This window comes from Pleurodeles waltl, chromosome 8 (genome assembly GCF_031143425.1).
Source record: "Pleurodeles waltl isolate 20211129_DDA chromosome 8, aPleWal1.hap1.20221129, whole genome shotgun sequence".
Classification (NCBI taxonomy): Eukaryota; Metazoa; Chordata; class Amphibia; order Caudata; family Salamandridae; genus Pleurodeles; species Pleurodeles waltl.
The window spans coordinates 236,972,037-236,992,079 of NC_090447.1; positions in this window are offsets into that span (position 1 = coordinate 236,972,037).

A 20,043-nucleotide genomic window follows, 5' to 3' on the forward strand; every position below is an offset into this window, starting at 1 on the left:
CAGGCACCATCATACTAAGCATGCATCACACAACACACCACTGCACACAAACACCACAGAGCACACACACCTACCATTACACATATTCACAACTACAAACAGCACACATAGAATCCCTCCACACAATACACCCCCACCTACAACACAACCACCACAGCACCACAAAAAAAAAAAAAAGATTCACAGAAGAAGGGTAATGGTCAAAGAAATAGTAAAAGTGGAGCTGCGACTGTTTGGAGCACTGGTCCAGCGGAGATCGATAGCCCAGAAGAACGACTTATGGCAGAGGATAGTCAAGAGCGTGAATGCAGTGGGGAACCATCCATGCACAAGGGAGGACATTATGAAGAGGTGGAACGATCTTAGGGGGTAGGTATGGGCCATGGCTTCCAGGCACCAAGTGGCCGTCATGAGTACTGGTGGCAGACCCCCTCCTCCTCCACCAGAAATGGCACCATGGGAGGAGATGGTCCTGGCCATATTACATCTGGAAGGGCTGCCGGGAATTGCTACTGGACTGGACTGGTAAGTCCACTGTACTCACTGGCCACCATGTCCCTGTGCACAGCATGTACTCCAATCACCTTCTCACCCCCTCAAACCACCTGAATGTGCACAATCCCATCATTGGCCCTATACCCACACTTGCATGCCACATCTCCCCACTTACGCCATTCCCTCAACGCCCAACCTAGTGCATGTACGTCTCACACAGCAGAAAGTAACACAACTGCCACAATTCAACACTCCATACCCTTGCCTGACTGCTATGTCCATATCACATCTCTGCAATTCCACGTTAAACCACGTCACTCCCCATCACCAATATGTAGTAGGAACGCACATCAGTACATGGCAATGACAGCAGCAAGACAAATGTAAACTGTTCTGCAAATTAGGGCCATTGCAGCTTCTACTGATGGGAACACAAGCAGTGGACTGGAAGCTGTCAATGCCATTTCTGCCTTCAAATAATACAGTGAATGAGGGAATACAACCGTGTGTGTCACCTCAAAAATGCCATAATCTGACACAATACCTCTCATCTCACAGGTCTCCCAAATACTGACACACAGCAGAAGAGCCCAGTGACAGGAAGCCCAGGCCTGGAAGCAGCACCAATAATGGAGGATCCCAATGCAAGTCTGGATTCGGACAATGAACCTGGCCCATCAGGCATGAGTGTTCAGTCTACCACCACCAGCCTCACCCTGCTCACAACTCAAACTACCTCCCCTGTGGCAACCAGTACACAGCAGAGCCCACCTCCCCATATCTGTGTCCCAAGGTCACATCAATCATCAGTGTGCCCCACAGGACAGGGGCAGGAGTGAAAGGTGCAAACCCAAGGCAATGACGGTCCTGGTGTCAGTCAGAGGGGGCACACTGCACCAGGGGCACAGGCACAGGGGGCAAGGGCCAGTGGGAGGACAATTGTGGGACAAGGGACGAGGCAGGTACAGGACACGACTGGCCAGGAGGTCGTCTCCAGGGTCCTGGAACCCTACCAGTAAACCCAAGACCAGTTGGGCCAGATACTCACCACCTTGCAAGATACACAAAGGCTGCAGGAGGAATGCCACCAGGAGGCCAGGCAGCAGTGGCAGGCACACAATGCCACGATGGCCTCCATATTAGGGGAGTTCAAGGAACTCAACTGCATCCTGCTGACATTCTCCACCCAACAGCAGGCCCCATCCAATAGTCAGTCAACACCACTGCCCTCAACATCAGCACCTGCTACTAGAATGGAAGCACAGCAGCAGGACCCACAAGACAACAACACCCTAACCCTGCAGCTGAGGAACCCCCTGTAAAAGAGGTCGCCCATCCAGACATCCTGCTGGACCCCAGGCCAAGACCAATCCCCCCACCAGGAAGTGATCCCTCTTCTGAAATGTCACCCATGTGTGCCACTGTTACACCCTGTTGGCTGTCCAAAACCAAGGTCACATCAATCTGAGGGAAATGAACATATGACCTATGAACCTCACAGCTGGACCACCCACTCTGTTTATCACTTAGAGCACTATCCCACTCCTCTGGACTGTGAAATTCTACACTAAATAAACACTTATTATCACATGTCACGGTGCATGTCTCTTTATTGTTAGTACTGCCAAATATGTTGAAGAATAACAAAAGAATACATGGGTCTACACAACCTAAATGTACAAGTTACAGACGTAGTGGAATACTCCAGCAGGTGTGTAAGTACATCCATTTTGTTTTAACATCCACTGTCAACTATACTAACAGGCAAATCAGCAAGCAGTCTGCAAACAGAGATGTCACCTGAAAAGGGATAAATAAATGTAATGAGGTACAAGGTTGTAAGGAATGTAATCTACAGTCATACATCAATAGCAGTTGAACACAAACACAGGATGAGTGTTTCCGCAACTATGTTACACCATATGTAAGGGACTGCATTGGCAGTCACATGTATGGGACAGAAAAAATGAAACATAGGTAACATCCTCAATTGCACAACTCCCTGAGTAGTCATGAACAGGTACTTGACACCCAGCAGATGACAATGCATGATATGCCTATGCAGTAGGACAAGACAGATAAGTCCCCCTAACATATCCCCAAATAGGCAACCTGAGGACCCTAAACCTTTAGTATAACTAGAAGGCTGTACCACAATGGCACCAGCATTCCACAAATGAACTTAACAGCTGTGCATTTCCACTATCTTTCATGGTGAGTCACCAACCCTTCAAGGTTGTTTCCCAACGTCTAAGGCTCCAGACCCCACACATACCTTGATGCATGCAAATACTGGCTATAGATCGGCTTCAGCAATACATCTCCCATGTGTAGATGATATGTAATGCAGACATACTTGTACATCAAGGAAAGTAGTGGCGAATCATGTCAGTCTTGTTGTCATGTGCCTCATCCTCGTCAGCCTCCACCTCAGCATCAGAGTCAACGGCCACAAACACAGCTCCAACATTAACGTCCCCCTCCTGTAAAAGTGGGATGTGCCTTCTGAGGGCCAGTTTATGGAGCATGCAACAATGATTTTGCAGACTTTTCCTTGATTGTACTGTAGTGCACTACCTGACACATGAAGACAATGAAATCTGTCTTTCAAGAGACCAAAAATATGTTCAATGACACACCTCGTCCGCCCATGTGCCTCATTGTACCTGTTCTCCCCTAATGTAGTTGGATGTCTCACAGGTATCAGGAGCCAGGGCAGGTTGGGGTATCCGGAGTCACCTGTGTGGAAAAGGAAACATGGTCATGGGTAACATTGCTAGGCGGACTGCTGACTGTGTCATGAGGGGTATAGACATCTGACATGGAGAGCGGTACACATACTTATGAGCCAGGCACCTTCTGCCTGTAGCTGTGACATCATTGCAGAGACACTGCTGTTCCTCAGGATGTAGGAATTGTGTACTGATCCTGGGAATTCAGCATTCAGAAGTGTAATGTATTGGTCTGCAAGACACACCACTTGTACATTAAGTGAATACGTACTTTTACTGTTTCTGTAGACCTGTTCATTGATCCTCGAAGGTACCAGGGTAATGTGAGTCCCATCAATGGCCCCAATTACATTTGGGACATTTGAGATGTTATAGAACTCTGCTTTCACAGTGGGAAAATCTGGAGGTGGTGGGAACCTAATGTACCTGTGCATATGCTTGAGTAGGGCATCCAGCACATTCTGCAACACCTTACAGAACTTGGACTGCAAGAAGCTAGTCCCAATGTGCTCTGAGAAGAACCACTTGCCAGGAAATGCAGGACTGACAACACCTGGACTGTTGGATGGTGGCATCAGGATTCCTCAAACCTGGCAGGATGTCTGCCTTCAACTGGGCAACCAGTTCCCTGATTCACAAACAGTTCTGTCGATAGGTCAGGATGATGTGTTGCTCTTCCATGGTTTCAAGATCTGTGAGTGGCAGGTATATTGGTGCATTCCTCATCACTCCATTGTGGCCAAATGTGTGCGGGGATACAAACAACAATCAGGGTATCTGTCACAATGTAGGCAATGCAGTATGATACACGACAGTCATTATGTAATAGTCATGCAAGTTGCCGGTAATGTGTGAGTACACATTACTCTACTCTCCGTACCTAACCAGATGATGGCACATGATTCTTGTGTAAATGGATGTATACAGGACATGTACACCTACACCTTCCCTGTGTTTTACTATACTGATCAAATATGCTGACAATTGTTGTGAAAAGTCTGTAAATTTCACTAGACACACACTAAATCTGCCTCTACTCACCATGTCAGACCTGAAGTATGTATTTGTGACGACAGGCAAGTAGTTACACTGTGTAAACTCAGGACAGTAATGTCACAAACTAAAATGGCATCCACATGTCCGGCATGCATTGTACTGCTGGAAGTGACCTCTTTCCGCCTGCGGAAGTCATCATGGCAGAGTGCAGTCAGAACTGCTGTGCAACTCCTCATAGGTTAACATTGATGTCAATGGGAGACTGGGACCAATGATGATCACCGCCAGCAGTGACAGTCATGACCGCTGCGGTCGTAACTGCCATTTTGTGTGGGACAGCTCACTTGACTCCTGGCATTCGGAATAGACAGACCTCCAGTTTGTGTGCTGCTGTGGTCTGTCTATTGGAGCAATGATGGAACGCACTGCAGGTGAAAGGGCTCCAACCTTCTCATTAGAGCGGCTGGAAATACCTGGTGGAAGGTGTCCTAGCCTTGTATGGGTGGTTGCACGGAGCTCCAATACAACAGGTCAGTACAATATCCTTGGTGCCGCAAGTTGCGCATTGTTTGACAATGTATGTGTGTGCACATTGACATGTCATGACTGATTAGGTCTGTAGCATAAACATGAAATGTGTGGGATATTGCATTTGTGCATGAGCAGTGTTTGTTGTGTGTCGCCAAAGCTTATTGCTGGATTGGTATCATTTAAATCTTGTCCCCTCCTTTTCTCACTGTTTCCTAATCAGGTCAGTGCCCACCAGAAGAAAGGGTTGTGGCGAGCCATCGCTAAGGAGGTGCAGACCCTAGGGGTCCATTGCCGGCGGAGCACCCACTTCAGAAAGCGGTAGGAGGACCTGCGACGCTGGGCCCAGAAGACCATGGAGGCCCAGGTGGGGACGGCCTCCCAACGTGGGAGGAGTGCACGTTGGACCCTGACCCCCCTAATGCCCCACATACTGGCGGTGGCGTACCCTGATTTGGATGGGCGCTTGAAGGTAGCACAGCAGCCACAAGGGGGTAAGTGTTGTCTGTCAGGCCACTACTGCATGGTTGTGCACTGTCACCCTTCTTGGACTTGGAATGAACATAGTCAGATGTGATATAGGGAATGTACAGTCCTGGTTGCCACACCCATCAAGTATGAGTGTGTAATGGTCGCTATGTTGAGCCATGTAGGATGAGTAGTGGTGGTACAGTGACACATGTTCAGCTGCAGGTATGGGTCTCTCAAGTCTGCTATCATCTCAATGGCTTCATCATCCATTTCTGCGTGTTCTGTAGTAGTTTGAAGTGGTCATGATGGCACTATTTATGGGAAATGACAGGTATGTTACATGAAAGTTGCAGTTACATTACTTCCTACATCAATGGATCCTCTGACCCACATGTAGGCCTCACATTCCTATCAGTTAGTTAGCGTCACAGGTCCCTCTCTACTTAGATTAGTATCATCCTGTAGTGGGTGACGTGATTGGGTATAGTCCTGGGCTTGATTCAAGGAGTAGTCATTTTGGCATTGATGAGCATGTAGTTGTCTTCATGCAGGAGTTTGGTCTGCAGGGTTGGGATGGGTTTGGACATAGCTTGCATGACTCTATTTGGGAAAGACTGCTCATTGGTCTATTGTTTCACAGGCAGTGACTGTTATCTGCATTCTGTGTATGTGAAGTGCATGTGCGGGTTCTAATATTTTCCTCTCTTTCTGTGTCTGCCACCCTCTTTTTCTCTCTCCTCCTCTGTCTATGTGGGCATTAGCATCATCTGGAGAGGGTGAAAGGGCACCGTCCAGTGGGGATGCAGCAGCCCACAGGACCCAGGAGGTGGATAGCAGTGATGCTGAGGGGACCAGTGGGATGTAGGGTGAGGGGAGCACCACAGCAGAGTCTGGAGCTTCCACAACATCTGACTCAGATACCTCCTCCGGTTGTGTCTCCCTGGCAGTGGTGGACCCTTCTGGTACCACACCAACACCATTGTTGACTGCCCTCCCTGTAGCACCCACTCAGTTGCCTGTGCCCGCTCACCCAGGAGGGTCGGTGTTTCCTTTGCCGCAGGCACCTCTGCCCCTGTCCCAGTCAGCCCGGCTGCCCTCAATGAGACGGCTATTGACCTCCTGAGGTCCATCTCTGTGGGGCAGACAATGATCGTGAACACCAGTCAGGGACTGGCATCCCAGATGCAGCAGACCAATGTGTTCCTGGAAGGCATTCACGGTGCCATGCCTGGCCTCCAGAGATCGTTTCAGGCTCTGGCCTCCTCGATGATGGCATCCAGTGTCCCTTCATCTTCCATCCCCCCTCCAGCTACCTGTTCCCAATGCATAAGCCCTCTCTCTGCTCTCGTCCATGGCACACCAACACACACGCATGCACCCAGTACAACAGACAAGGTGCGCAAAGACAGACATGGGCATCACAAACGTTCACACAGGCATGCACACACACAACATACATCTGCAGACACAACAACAGACATTTCTCCTACCACCTCTTCCCGTACAGTCACATCTCCACTCATACCTGCCAGCACAGCATCATCACACACTGATCCTGCTGTCATTCCTGTCATCTCCTTAATCACCACAACAGCAGACTCACAGTCACACACCCCACACACCACATCCACACTCACGACTACCTTGTTTGCCACCTGTAGCACATCTACCTCACTTGCACACACCACCACAACATTCACTCAAACAGCCATTCCCTCTCCCTGCATCTCTTTCCTCCTCCCAAGAAATGCATACATACCCCCTCACCCACTTAACATTTAACCACCACACACATCCAGACACTGCACACACTGGCATCGACGTACAGCACCCAGACACGTCAGAGGAGCACTCCCTCTACCTCCACTCCCAACCCTCAGTCATGTGACTGCCCCCGTGTACCTAAAAGAGTTTTCCTTGTTGCCCTTAAATTCTTCCCTACTCCTCTCCCACCCCATCTTCCCCGTAAACAGCATGTCCCCCTGCTCCTCTCAGGTACTTCCATCTCCCATTCCTTGGGTCCCCCCTCTGGTGTTTCCCCTGCTCCTCCACCTAGCAAAAAAGCCACCGCTCCCAATGCCAAGGTCACCCTTCTCAAGCCCAAGCCGAAACGTGCCCCTTCCACATCCAAGCCTCCCCCACCACCCACACACCCCAGAGGTGCCTGCCTGTCCCATTGCTGCCCCTATGAAGTGGAGGCCTAGCTTCAATCAGAAGTCAAGTTGGGCCCATATTAATGGACAATGTGCCCCGCTGAAGTGAGATTTGGACTTGCCATTGGCACATTTTTGTATGCAGTTTATTGTTTGAATACAACCAACCACATTGCTCTGGTTGGCAAGATAAGATACTTGTCCTCGTTTTCTTCTACATGGTGGTGTGACATCTGTGTGCAAAGGTGTGTGAGGTATGTGTGTGGATTGTGTCTGTGTTGTTGCATCCGCTTGGTAGATGATTTGGGCCATGGGGATGTTGTGATGTGTGTGTCTGCTTGCTTGTGTGTTTGTATGGGGTGTTTTGTGCATCCGTGTTTCTAGTACTGCTTATGTGTATTTCATTGATTGTTGGTTGTACGTGTTTTGTTACCTGTATGATTGTTTGGATGTATGTTCAGAGCTATTGATTGTGTGTCATTGCTATATAGTGTGCATGTTGTGTGTGTATGTGTGGTGTCGCACAACATGCCCATCTATGCCATCGTTGAGGTGTTTGCGGGGTAGTTGTCGTTGTGTGGTTATGGGGTGTGTTGGTGGTGTAGTTGTGCATTGTGTTGTATCTGCATGGCTTTGTGTGTGTATTGCATATTTGGCATTGACGAATGTTGTGTGTGTGTGTGGCCTTCACTGTGTGTGTGGGGTATGTGTGTTCTGTGCAGGAGTGTATCACTGACATTTCCCTCCCCTCTGTGCTAGGTATACTTACGGATGTCATCTTCGTCGTTGTCAGTGGTCTTGAAGGAATATGGTGAAATACAAGGAGGGAAGTCTAGCATTTCATTTGCTATCGGGCCCACGGCGGCGTCTCTGTGCATGGAGGTAGGTGTTTCCATTTATACTTTCTGTTTCTGCTTGGTTTTTCATGGCGGTAAGGCCCCACCGGATATTCTGGAGGAGTAGTTACTGGGAATATGGAGGGCGGGACCTTGGCTGCCTCCTGCCTGACGTTGTCTTCCGCCGGCGAATGCTGCTCGTCGGCGGTGGTGGGGCTGGCGGTGAGTTGTCTGTATTGCATTAGGTTCACCGCCTAGCTCATTATTTGGCAGTATTCACCGCCACCCTGCCGTGGTCACAAGAACGCCATCGGCGTGGCTGTTCGGTGACCGCCAAACTCGGAATGAGCACCTACGTGCCTGATTAATTTCTTGGCAGACAGGTTACTCGGTCACAACAGTGACTGCTTTGTCATGTGCCAAAATACAAATCCCATTATATCCTGTGGGAGAATTATTTTGGTGGATGGGAAATTCATCACCCTTTTGACTAAGTAAACTGTCTGCCAAGAATTAAATCAGGCACTAAGGGACTGCTTTTGAGTTAGCAGAACATTTTGTACTCAGCCAGGGTGAAAAAGCAAAGTACTTCACCTTGAAGTAGTACATGCTATCCACTTTTGAGTCTGTCTGTTGCCTTGCAAACATCTCTAATAATTGGCAGGAACCACTGGCATGGAGGCTTCTGTCAATGTGTTAAAGTTTGATGGATTCATCAAACATTTAACATGCTTTTGATTTTTTCAAAATTAAACTCACAAAGCAGAAGTCTAAAACTAAAGACTCTTGCACAATAGGAGTCATGTCCGATGGCAAGGGAGGTCAAAAAAATTTTCTCACTGTCCCTTCCATCCAGGTTTTATCCAGTGATGAAATACAGTAAAAACTGGCCATTCAACTGCCCACTCTAAATATGCTAGGTGGTTGAAACTTCAAAGTTCCAATGACCGATACTTGATTGTGGCATTGGAGTACCATCTTGGAGATGGGGCAAGGGTAGTCCCCGTTCTAGAGATACTGAAGTTCTACCTGCCTGAAAAATTAGGCAGGCAGACCAAGGGTTTGACAGAGAGGATACTCAGTTGCCTCTTTTATTAAGGCCTGTAGTAGGTTTAAAGCAATATATTTATGTCAGTTACACTGTAAATGTGTGCCCTTTGAACCATCAGATTACATCTATTTGCGGTTATGTTTATCAGGAGACTCATCTTATCCCAGTCTTACCCAGCTTTTCTCACCTTTCAGGAACCCAACAACACCAGAGAAAGTCTGCTTCAGTGAGGTCCATGTGTAAACAAGAGGCTCTTAAAGCAGGCTTTTGTGCTCCTAAAGGCCATCTTCATGTGCCTAGACAAGAATGGGAATTGTGTCAAAGATTTTTGTGTGATGTTGTATGCTTTCCCTGTGGGGAACCATTCCATTCATTGCTGATGACAATAATCAGTGGAAATCACAGGGTGATGTCTGTGACATCCACCACCAAGTGGACAATGATTTGGAAGAAGGCATTGACCTCACACATGAACTCATAGAAAATATCTATTTAATAGACTAGTAACATTTCAAAATCACAAATATAATGCAGACCATGCGTGATGAGAAGTTAAGTTTAATAGCTAATGTTGACTTCTGAACAAATAACAATAAAACAGTAATCACTAGCTCATTTATGTTTCTGAATAAACCTTCGTAGATCATAGCATCCTGTCATCTCCTGGGGCACTAGCAAATCATTGGTACTTTGGACTGTTGCACAAATACTCATAATATAGAGATTGGAAGTGTAAGTTGATTATTGGTGGAATGCTTCAGAAACAAACAGTATTGCACTTCCTCTCAGTCATGGAGGGAAGCCAATGTACATGAGCATAGTCAAAGGCACCTGACATATGGAGTGTGTGCCGAAAGCTATGACTTGGACGTACTGTTGCCAACTGTAGCTGATCTGTGGAAATTTTGAGTAATTTATGACTGTCTCTGAGCAACATGTTTGGGTAAAACATTCTGACGGGAAACAACCTTAACAACTACGTTTGAATTACTACTTGCTTTAACAACGAATCTTGAAGAACTACTGGGTCTTAACAACGAAGTTTTGAACAACTAGGGTTTAATTATTATATGTTTAGTTTTTTAAAGTATATTGTGTGGATTAAGTAATGGATTCTATGGGTTGTGGGTGTTATGGGTGGGGTATTGTATTAATACTCAGGTATTATTTTAAGTACTTTTGTATTTTTTATGTGTTGTAATTTATGTTGTGGGTTTAGTGGCGGGATATATGGGATGTAGGGGTTATGGGTGGGGAAGTGTATTAATACTCAGGTATCAATTTAAGTACTTCTGTTTTTTTATATGTTGTAATTTATGTTGTTGGTTTAGGGGCGGGATATATGGGATGTAGGTGTTATGGGTGGGGAAGTGTTTTAATACTCAGGTATTAATTTAAGTAATTGTGTTTTTTTATATGTTGTAATTTAAGTTGTTGGTTTAGGGGCGGGATATATGGGATGTAGGGGTTATGGGTGGGGAAGTGTATTAATACTCAGGTATTATTTTAAGTAATTGTGTTTTTTTATATGTTGTAATTTATGTTGTAGGTTTAGGGGCGGGATATGTGGGATGTAGGGGTTATGGGTGGGGAAGTGTATTAATACTCAGGTATTAATTTTAGAACTTGTGTTTTTTATATGGTGTAATTTATGTTGTGGGTTTAGGGCGGGATATATGGGATGTAGGGGTTATGGATGGGGAAGTGCATTAATACTCAGGTATTAATTTAAGTACTTGTGTTTTTTTATATGTTGTAATTTATGTTATTGCTTTAGGGGCGGGATATATGGGATGTAGGGGTTATGGGTGGGGAAGTGTATTAATACTCAGGTATTATTTTAAGTAATTGTGTTTTTTTATATGTTGTAATTTATGTTGTAGGTTTAGGGGCGGGATATATGGGATGTAGGGGTTATGGGTGGGAAGTGTATTAATACTCAGGTATTAATTTTAGAACTTGTGTTTTTTTATATGGTGTAATTTATGTTGTGGGTTTAGGGGCGGGATATATGGGATGTTGGGGTTATGGGTGGGGAAGTGTATTCGTACTTGTGTTTTTTTATATGGTGTAATTTATGTTGTGAGTTTAGGGGTGGGATATGTGGGATGTTGGGGTTATGGGTGGGGAAGTGTATTAATACTCAGGTATTAATTTAAGTACTTGTGTTTTTTTATATGTTGTGATTTATGTTGTGGGTTTAGGGGCGGGATATGCGGGATGTAGGGGTTATGGGTGGGGAAGTGCATTAATACTCAGGTATTAATTTTAGTACTTGTGTTTTTGTATATGTTGTAATTTATGTTGTGGGTTTAGGGGCGGGATATGTGGGATGTAGGGGTTATGGGTGGGGAAGTGTATTAATACTCAGTTATTAATTTCAGTACTTGTGTTTTTTTATATGTTGTAATTTATGTTGTGGGTTTAGGGGTGGGATATATGGGATGTTGGGGTTATGGGTGGGGAAGTGTATTAATACTCAGGTATTAATGTAAGTACTTGTATTTTTTTTATATTGTAGTTTATGTTGTGGTTTTAGGTGCGGGATATATAGGATGTAGGGCTTATGGGTGGTAAAGTGTATTAGTAATTGGGTGTTAATTTACATAGTTGGGGGGGGGATTTTTTGTTTTTGTTTTGTGAAATTGGTGTGGGGTAGTATATTCATATTTGAGTATTTTATTAGGAATTTAAGTATTTTTTTATCTTTTATTAAGGGTATATTGTGGATTAATTTTTGGAATGTATGGGTTGTGGTTGTTATGGGTGGGGAAGTGTGTTAATACTTGGGTATTAATTTAAGTAATTGTATTTTATTAAATTTTGCAATTTATGTTGTGGGTTTTCGTGTGGGATATATGAGATGTAGGGGTTATGGGTGGGGAAGTGTATTAATACTTGGGTATTAATTTAAGTTATTGTATTTTATTAAAATTTTGAATTTATGTTGTGGGTTTAGTGGTGGGACATATGGGATATAGGAGTTATGGGTGGGAAGTATATTAGTAGTCTGGTATTATTTATTGTATTTGGTTATTTTTTTTTATTTTTTATTGAAAGTATATTTAGAATTAGGGGTGGGATATAGGGGATGTAGAGTTTATGGTTGGGGTATTGTTCTTATGATGAGTTTTTTTTTTCTATGTTTGAGTTTTTTTTTTATGTTATTTATTTTTGGGGGGATGCAATTTGGTTTATTGGTGGATCATGATTTGGACATGTATTGATAGTTTATAATTTTTTATTATTGGTGAATTATTTTTTTGTGTTATATTTTTAGGTTTTGTATTTTGTTGTTGTTATCGAAGGTGTAAAAATAACTGTGTTTAAAAATAGTTATGTTTAAAAATTTATATTTGATTTTTTAATAGTATAGTAGTTGGTATAGTAGATTTTGGAATATAATAATGTTACTTTTTTTATTTTAAATATTTATTAGATTTAAAAAAGAAATTGTGATTTTTAAAATTTGTTAAAATGTTTTTTTTTTTTTTTGATTTTGTTTTTTTTGATCTGATGTAATTAATATTATTCATATTTTGTAATTATTTTTTGGATGTATAATTGTATACATATATTAATTTGTCTTAATATTATTTCTAAAAATGAATTAATTAAATAATTATTTGTAGATTATATATAGAATTTTTTTTTTTGGGGTGTTAGAAATGTTTGCATTTGCAATAATGTTTTTTTTCATGTAAATGTAATTTTTTAAAAATAAAAATACCATTCTTTTTTTAAAATATTTTATATTTTGAACATAATCAAGTTTAAAAAATGCAAAAAAAATGTTTTAAATTATTGTTTGATATTTACAGATTTATAGATTTTTTTTTTTTTTTTTTATATTTCTTTATCTATTTTCTGTGGTATTTTCTTATTTTCCCTATTATAGTCTATGAGTGAAATAGTCAGTTTTCTATTTTCAGTGCTCTTCCATGTTTACGTTGTTTGACGTCTTCTGTGTTCAGTCGGTGGAGCGTCGCGGTCAAGATAGGACGGAAGCGGAGACCTCGTTCAGGTAAGTGGGATTATAATTTTTTTTACAGTATGCAGTAGGGTATTTTTATTACAGAAATAGTTGTTGGAGGTAGTTATAAGGTAGGTAGTAGATTTTCGGTGTTTGTTATGTTTCTTATGTTTAATTATTTGTTATCGTATATTTTTGAATACGATAGTGGTTTCGTAAAAGTAAACAAATTTGTTTAGCAGTGTTTTATGTTACAAATGATTATACTGCTTTTGTAGTAGTTGGAAATACATGTATATTTTTTTGATAAATTTAGTTTTGGGATTAATAGGTTTTGTGATTAATTTTTTAGTTTGTGTTAGTAGTATCCTTTATATTGTTTTCATGTCTTTTTCTTGATAGTTAATGTTTTAATTAATGATGTGGCTTTGGTTAGTAGGTGATTAATTTTGTAACTTTTTTTTGGTAAAAAGAAGTATATTTGGTATTTTACGTTTTTTAGATATTTCTCGAATTTCTGGTTTGGTAAAGTATTATATTTTATTTCTTTCATTGTTTTTATAGTATATAGAGGTTTTTTTTTTATCATCCATGCAATATGAATATTTTTTATTTGTTTTTGGATGACTAATGTTTTTTGTTTTCTTTTCTAAGTATGAGATGCTTCTTTCTATATTAATGAAGAAGATTTATTCAGCATCACATGTTTGGATAAAGACATGAAAACTTGAAAGTTAAGAACAATTTTTGTTGTGTAAATTTAGTGTAAAAAAGATTTGAAAAATGCCAATTTAATTGATGGTGTTTGGTGTTTTTTAGAACTGGCAAGTAATTTTTTAGTAGGTTAGTGGTTGTTAGTAATGTAGAATATATGCTAGACTGTTGAGGTACTCTGATGGTGTTATTGTATCCATTTGTTGTATTTTTGCCAAAATTCTTTCGGTCATTTCTTTGCTTTTTTTACTTGTGTGTGGGTTCAGGCTACCTGACAGTGATTCAGCAAGTCTCATTTCTTGGAAACTTTGTTCCTTTTTCAAAATTTCCATGAAATGATACAGGTTTGGGTGGGGTTTACCTATTACTTTATTGAATGCGTTGTGCCATCCTTCAATGGCATTATTAGTCTTTGCACCACCTTCTAAACAGGTTTGGTAGCAGTTCCACCATTCTATTGGAAATCTTGGTTTTCGTCTGCGACCAGATCTGTTTAGGTGTCCAATCCAGGTTTCTTCGAAGTAATTTAGTAAGGGTTCTAATTTGTATTCATTTTGTGTATAATAGTTAGACTCTGTTATTGCGGTGTAATACTCATCTACTTTTGTAGGTGGTACAAAGCATAATACTGTGAGTTTTTTTAATTCAAATTGTAGTATGCAATCTGAGAAATATTCTCTACTTAGGGATGATTTTTGTATTCTACGCCAATATGCTTGTGAAAAGTGGAAAAAGCATCCTTGAATTTGGGTTTGTGGATATATTTTTAGTATTGTATTTATCATTGATAATTCCAAATCTAGTATTACTTTTCTAGGTGTTTTATTTAATGTTTTGTTTTTGATTGTTGATAAAAATTAATTGTATGTAGAGGAATGTTTATCAGGTAGTAATGCATACACTAGGGGGATTGTAGTGTTATTTTTTGTGGCATGTATGGTGTAAATTTGAGTGAATGGATTGGGTGTAGATTTAAAAGTTCCATCCATCATCCAAATTTCGCTATTTTGTAGGATTAGTAAGTTGGATGTTGTGCTGAATATTAAAATTCTTTTTTGAGGGTTTTTGTTGTCGTGAATGAGGAAAGTTTCTTTGGAGAAGGTAATTGTTAGTTCTGGGGGGATGTTAATGTCTTCATAGGTTTGTGGTGTTATATGTTGGGGATTACTTGCCAGTCTTTCTCATTGAAATATTCTCCTAAGGTTTGGTACAGAAGGCATGCTACCAGAAATCTGTACTGGAATATATTGTACTACCTCCCTTATAACTTGTCCACAGGAGTCATTGGAGGTGTGTGCAATGTTTTTTATTTTTTGTATGTTTTCTCTTATCTCAATTTCTATTGCAGACGCAGAGTGGTTGTGATCTGATGTCTTAACAACTGTGTTTTCTAGAGTTACAGCTCTGCCTCTACAATGTGAAGAGTAGAATTGTACACACCGCCAATGGCTCCTGAGGTTGACAACCTTGTCTCTGCAATAAAGATAACCTTCATATTTTAGTAGCTGGTTTCTGGTTCTTGAGGTTATGTAACTTGCTTCTCCTTGCGATGCCATTTGTGAAATATCTGTAAATAATATAAAAGAAATAGATTAAAAGAAGTTTGCAGTTTTTATTATTAAATTTGTGGTGGATTTAGTTTACTACTTAGTAAGTTAATTAATATATAATGTGTTCTATTTGTAAGTGTTTGGTGTAGGTGGTTTGTTATCTTTTATATTTGGTGATTGTGTGTTATTTATTGAGGTAATTAGGTTAGTGGTGTGTTTTAGGTTTTGGGGAGGGGGTGGGGGGGTAGGGGGTTTTAGGTTTTGGGGTGGGGTTGGGGGGGTGGTGTGTTTTTGGTTTTGGGGAGGGGGTTGGGGTAAGGGGGTTTTAGGTTTTGGGGTGGGCCGTTTTTGGTTTTGGGGAGGGGGTTGGGTTGAGGGGGTTTTAGGTTTTGCGGTGGGTTTGGGGTAGTGGGGTGGTTTTGGTTTTGGGGAGGGGGTGGAGGGTCAGGGGGTTTTAGGTTTTGGGATGGGGTTGGGGGGGTGGGGCGTTTTTGGTTTTGGGGAAGTGGTGGAGGATGAGGGGTTTTAGGTGTTGGGGTGGGGTTGGGGGTGGGGCGTTTTTGGTTTTGGGGAAGTGGTGGAGGGTGAGGGGGTTTTAGGTTTTGGGGTGGGGTTGGGGGGTGGGGCGTTTTTGGTTTTGGGGAGTGGGTGTGGGGTCAGGGGGTTTTAGGTTTTGGCGTGGGGTTGGGGGGTGGGGCGTTTTTGGTTTTGGGAGGGGTGGGGGGGTAGGGGGTTTTTGGTTTTGGGGTGGGGGTGGGGTGTTTTTGGTTTTGGGGAAGTGGTGGAGGGTGAGGGGGTTTTAGGTTTTGGGGTGGGGTTGGGGGGGTGGGGTGTTTTTGGTTTTGTGGAGTGGGTGTGGGGTCAGGGGGTTTTCGGTTTTGGCGTGGGGTTGGGGGTTGGGGCGTTTTTGGTTTTGGGGAGGGGGTGGGGTCAGGGGGTTTTAGGTTTTGGGGTGTGGTTGGGGGGGTGGGGTGAGGGATGTAGGGTGAATGGTGATTATTAGTAATGCTTTTATTAAGAATGCTTTTACAATGAAATATTGTTGTTAAGGCATTTGTGGTAAAATTATTAGTAGTAAGAACAAGGTTGGTGTTCTGTCCTTGTTGTTAAGGTACTAGTTGTTTTGGAAGTTGGTGTTTTGTTGTGAAATTTATTTATGTTTATAGTCCAGCAGCTGTTTAGAGGTAAGTGTTTGGTGGAGTTGTAATAGTTATTTTTTTTTATATAATATATGTACTGTGTTTGTGAAGTGTTTTAAATTTTATTGAATTTATGTGTTTGGTGTTAAGTTAAGGGGTATTTGAATAAGAATGTTTGTTTAGTTTTATTTAACTAGAAAATCTAGTTGTATGTTATAATGAAAATATTATACTTACTTTGAGTTTATTTTCCTTTTTCAGATGTTATTTTTTTTTACATTGATTTATTTCACTTTTTTATGTCTTCTGGTGTTTTTGGGGTTCTTGGAGTCTGTAAGAAATAAGAAAGAGTGTATTATTTAGTTTATTCTTTTGTTTTATTAATTATTTAGTTTTTTGATTTAGAAGTAATTTTTTTAGTAGGTTTGAAATTTGGTGAATAATATTTGGTTTTTGGTTAAATTTATTAGGTGAATTAATTTTAATTTTTAACTAATTTGTAGATTTAATATTTTATATATATATTTTAATTATATTATGGTATTCGTTATTTAACATTTTTTTTAATGCAATTGTGGTTGTTAGTAATGTAGAATATATGCTAGACTTTTGAGGTACTCTGATGGTGTTATTGTATCAAATTGTTGTATTTTTGCCAAAATTATTTCGGTCATTTCTCTGTAAGTTGTTCGGTGGAGTAATGAGTAGAAAATGGAGGTCGTTGGTATTTATATGTGTTTTTGTAAGTATTGTTTTATTTGTAAATTGAATGTGTTTTCGATGTGTTTTTTTATTATGAATTCGTTTGTGATGTTAGATATATATAATTGTGGAGTGTATTTGTTTTGTAGTTTGTATTTTTTTTATGTTCGTTCTCGTTTGTTTAGTAGAGGAAGTACTTCATGGGTCATGTAGAAAGTGTTGTAGGACTATCGTTTTATGTAGGTTTTTTTTTTAGTGTTGTGTTTGTTTTATAATTATTTAAGTATTATTTATTTTGATTTAAAACGGTGTTTATATGTTTTGGATTTTTGTGATGTTTTGTTTTTTGTATGTAGGAAATATATTGCTATTTTCGATTTTGTTTATTTTTTACGCAGTACTGTAGTGGTTTTAATATTTTATTTATTAATCGTTATTGTTTAGTTGTGATATTAATTATTAATATTTTTCGTTGTTTGGAGTTCGTTTTAATTATATTAGGTGTTTAGGCGTTTTCGGTGTTGGGTAGTATTTGTTTGGGTATTCGCTGTTTGGCTAGTCGTTTGTTTGGGCAGTAGTTATTTTAGGATTCGTTGTTCAAGTATTCGTTGTTTGGGTAGTAGTTTGTTTGGGTATTCGTTATTTGGGGAGTCGTTATTTAGGTAATATTTTTTTGGGGTAGTCGTTGTTTAGGTAGTAGTTATTTGGGTAGTCGTTGTTTAGGTAGTCATGGTTTACATAGTAGTGGTTTTGTGGAATATTCGTGATTTAGTGGTTTTCGTAGTCGTTAAATAGGTGTTCGTTGTTCAGGAATAATTTAGTTAATGTTTTTTTTCGTTGTTTAGACTTCGTTGTAAAATAATTCGTTTTATAGGTTTTTTGGGTGTTGGGAAGTCATTGTTTAAGTAGTAGTTGTTTAGGTAGTAGTGGTTTAGTGTCATATTCCATTCTGACTGCCCAATGAGTGGCTGAAGACTACTGTTTGTGTTACTATTGTATTTATAGGGCCAGTATTTTCACAATACTAAAACTGTTATATCCCTGACACTGGAAAAGTAATACCTTAACAGAGATCATGCCTCATACAATGTTATCTATTTTGGTCTGTGGTTCAAAATGTTGTGTCTTTTCTGAATGGTCTGTTTGCAGACAGGTGTTTTACACATTGCTTACATGTACTTTACCCTTGAGGGCTTTTGGATGTTTAATACTTTTATACTGAGGCCCAGATTTAAGAGGGCTTAGCACCATTCCAACGCCACATTAGCGTAATTTTTTTTAATGCTAATCCGGTGTTGGAAGGCGAAAATCAGTGTGCCATAATTACAAAGTGGAGCAATGCGTGCATTGTGCCACTTTGTAACCCTTTGCGCCACATTATGCCTGTGCCAGGCATTATGCATTCCAGCACTGGGGGGGGGGGGCAAAACAATGGTGCAAAGAATCTAAGAGATTTATTTGCATCAGCATTAAAGGGAGGTTCCCATTGTTTTCAGTGGGCCTCTGGGTGGTTTGCAGGATTAGCGTCAAAATTTTGACGATAATCCTGCAAAGCATCAGACTATCTTAAAAAATGATGCCACTAGTACCTCTGACTACCACCATGGTGTGCTGTATTTTAAATACGGTGCACACATGGTGGCATTAGACGGGCACTAAGGGGAGCAAGAAAAGTGGTGCTACACTAGGTGCAGTGCACTTTTTCATACATCTTCCCCTAAGTTTTAAATGTGCGAAACCACAAATGATGCCATCATATTTACTGATCTTTCAGTAAATATATTTTAGTTTTTTTCATGAAATGTGCATTTTATTTGTGGACTAATTAAGTACTAAATATAGTAATGCGTATGTGAAACATATATGGTTTGATAAGGAAACCATATTATTTCTCCTGTTCATTAATGTAATTATTTATATTGCCAAAAACATGTTTAATGTAATTTGGCACCCAGTAAGATTCTCAGAAAATAAGTTAACTTGTGACTGAATCTAAAAAGAGGGGGGCAGTTGGTTAGAGTTATTTTACAGATAGCAGTCCATGAGCAGCTGGAAAAAGCATGGACTTCAGGTGGATAAAGAGAATAGTCCAGGTGCTTGCATTAAGTTATCATATTTATTGGGCTTATTTACAATATTTTGGTGCAGAGGAATGGCGCAAGGCTTCTTGCTTTACCTTCCTGCATTACTCTTCACTTTGCTGGTCCATAATTAGCTGCCACGTGCCAATACAGGCAACCTTGCACGCTAGTGCAAGGGTGTCTGCATCGTAGTAATGAGTGTTTTGGGGTAGGAATGGACACCTACCTACACAAAAACAATCAATGGAGGCATTTTCCTCCTTCTATGTGTGCTACAGAAAGGGAGAATGCTGGGTGGTAGGAAATCCACGGACCCCCACAAATTCCGGGATGTAAAATGTGTGTTTTAGATAAAGTTTGAGGTTTGCCTGGGCTACCGGGTAAAAAAAGGATACTTTGATGTTTAATTTTTAGAAGTATCAGGATATGGTGGTTTTCTTTGGGTGCCAGCTACGAATAGGGCCCAGAGTCTGCAGCCAATCACAATGTAGAGCAAAGCATTGATTTAACTTGGTGAAATGTGATGTCTCAAGGTCTTGTTTTGGGATGAATTATATTGCACTGCTAGGTCTCACCACAAAAGGAGGGCACTTTTTTTATCAGGAGACAGGTGGGAATAGTA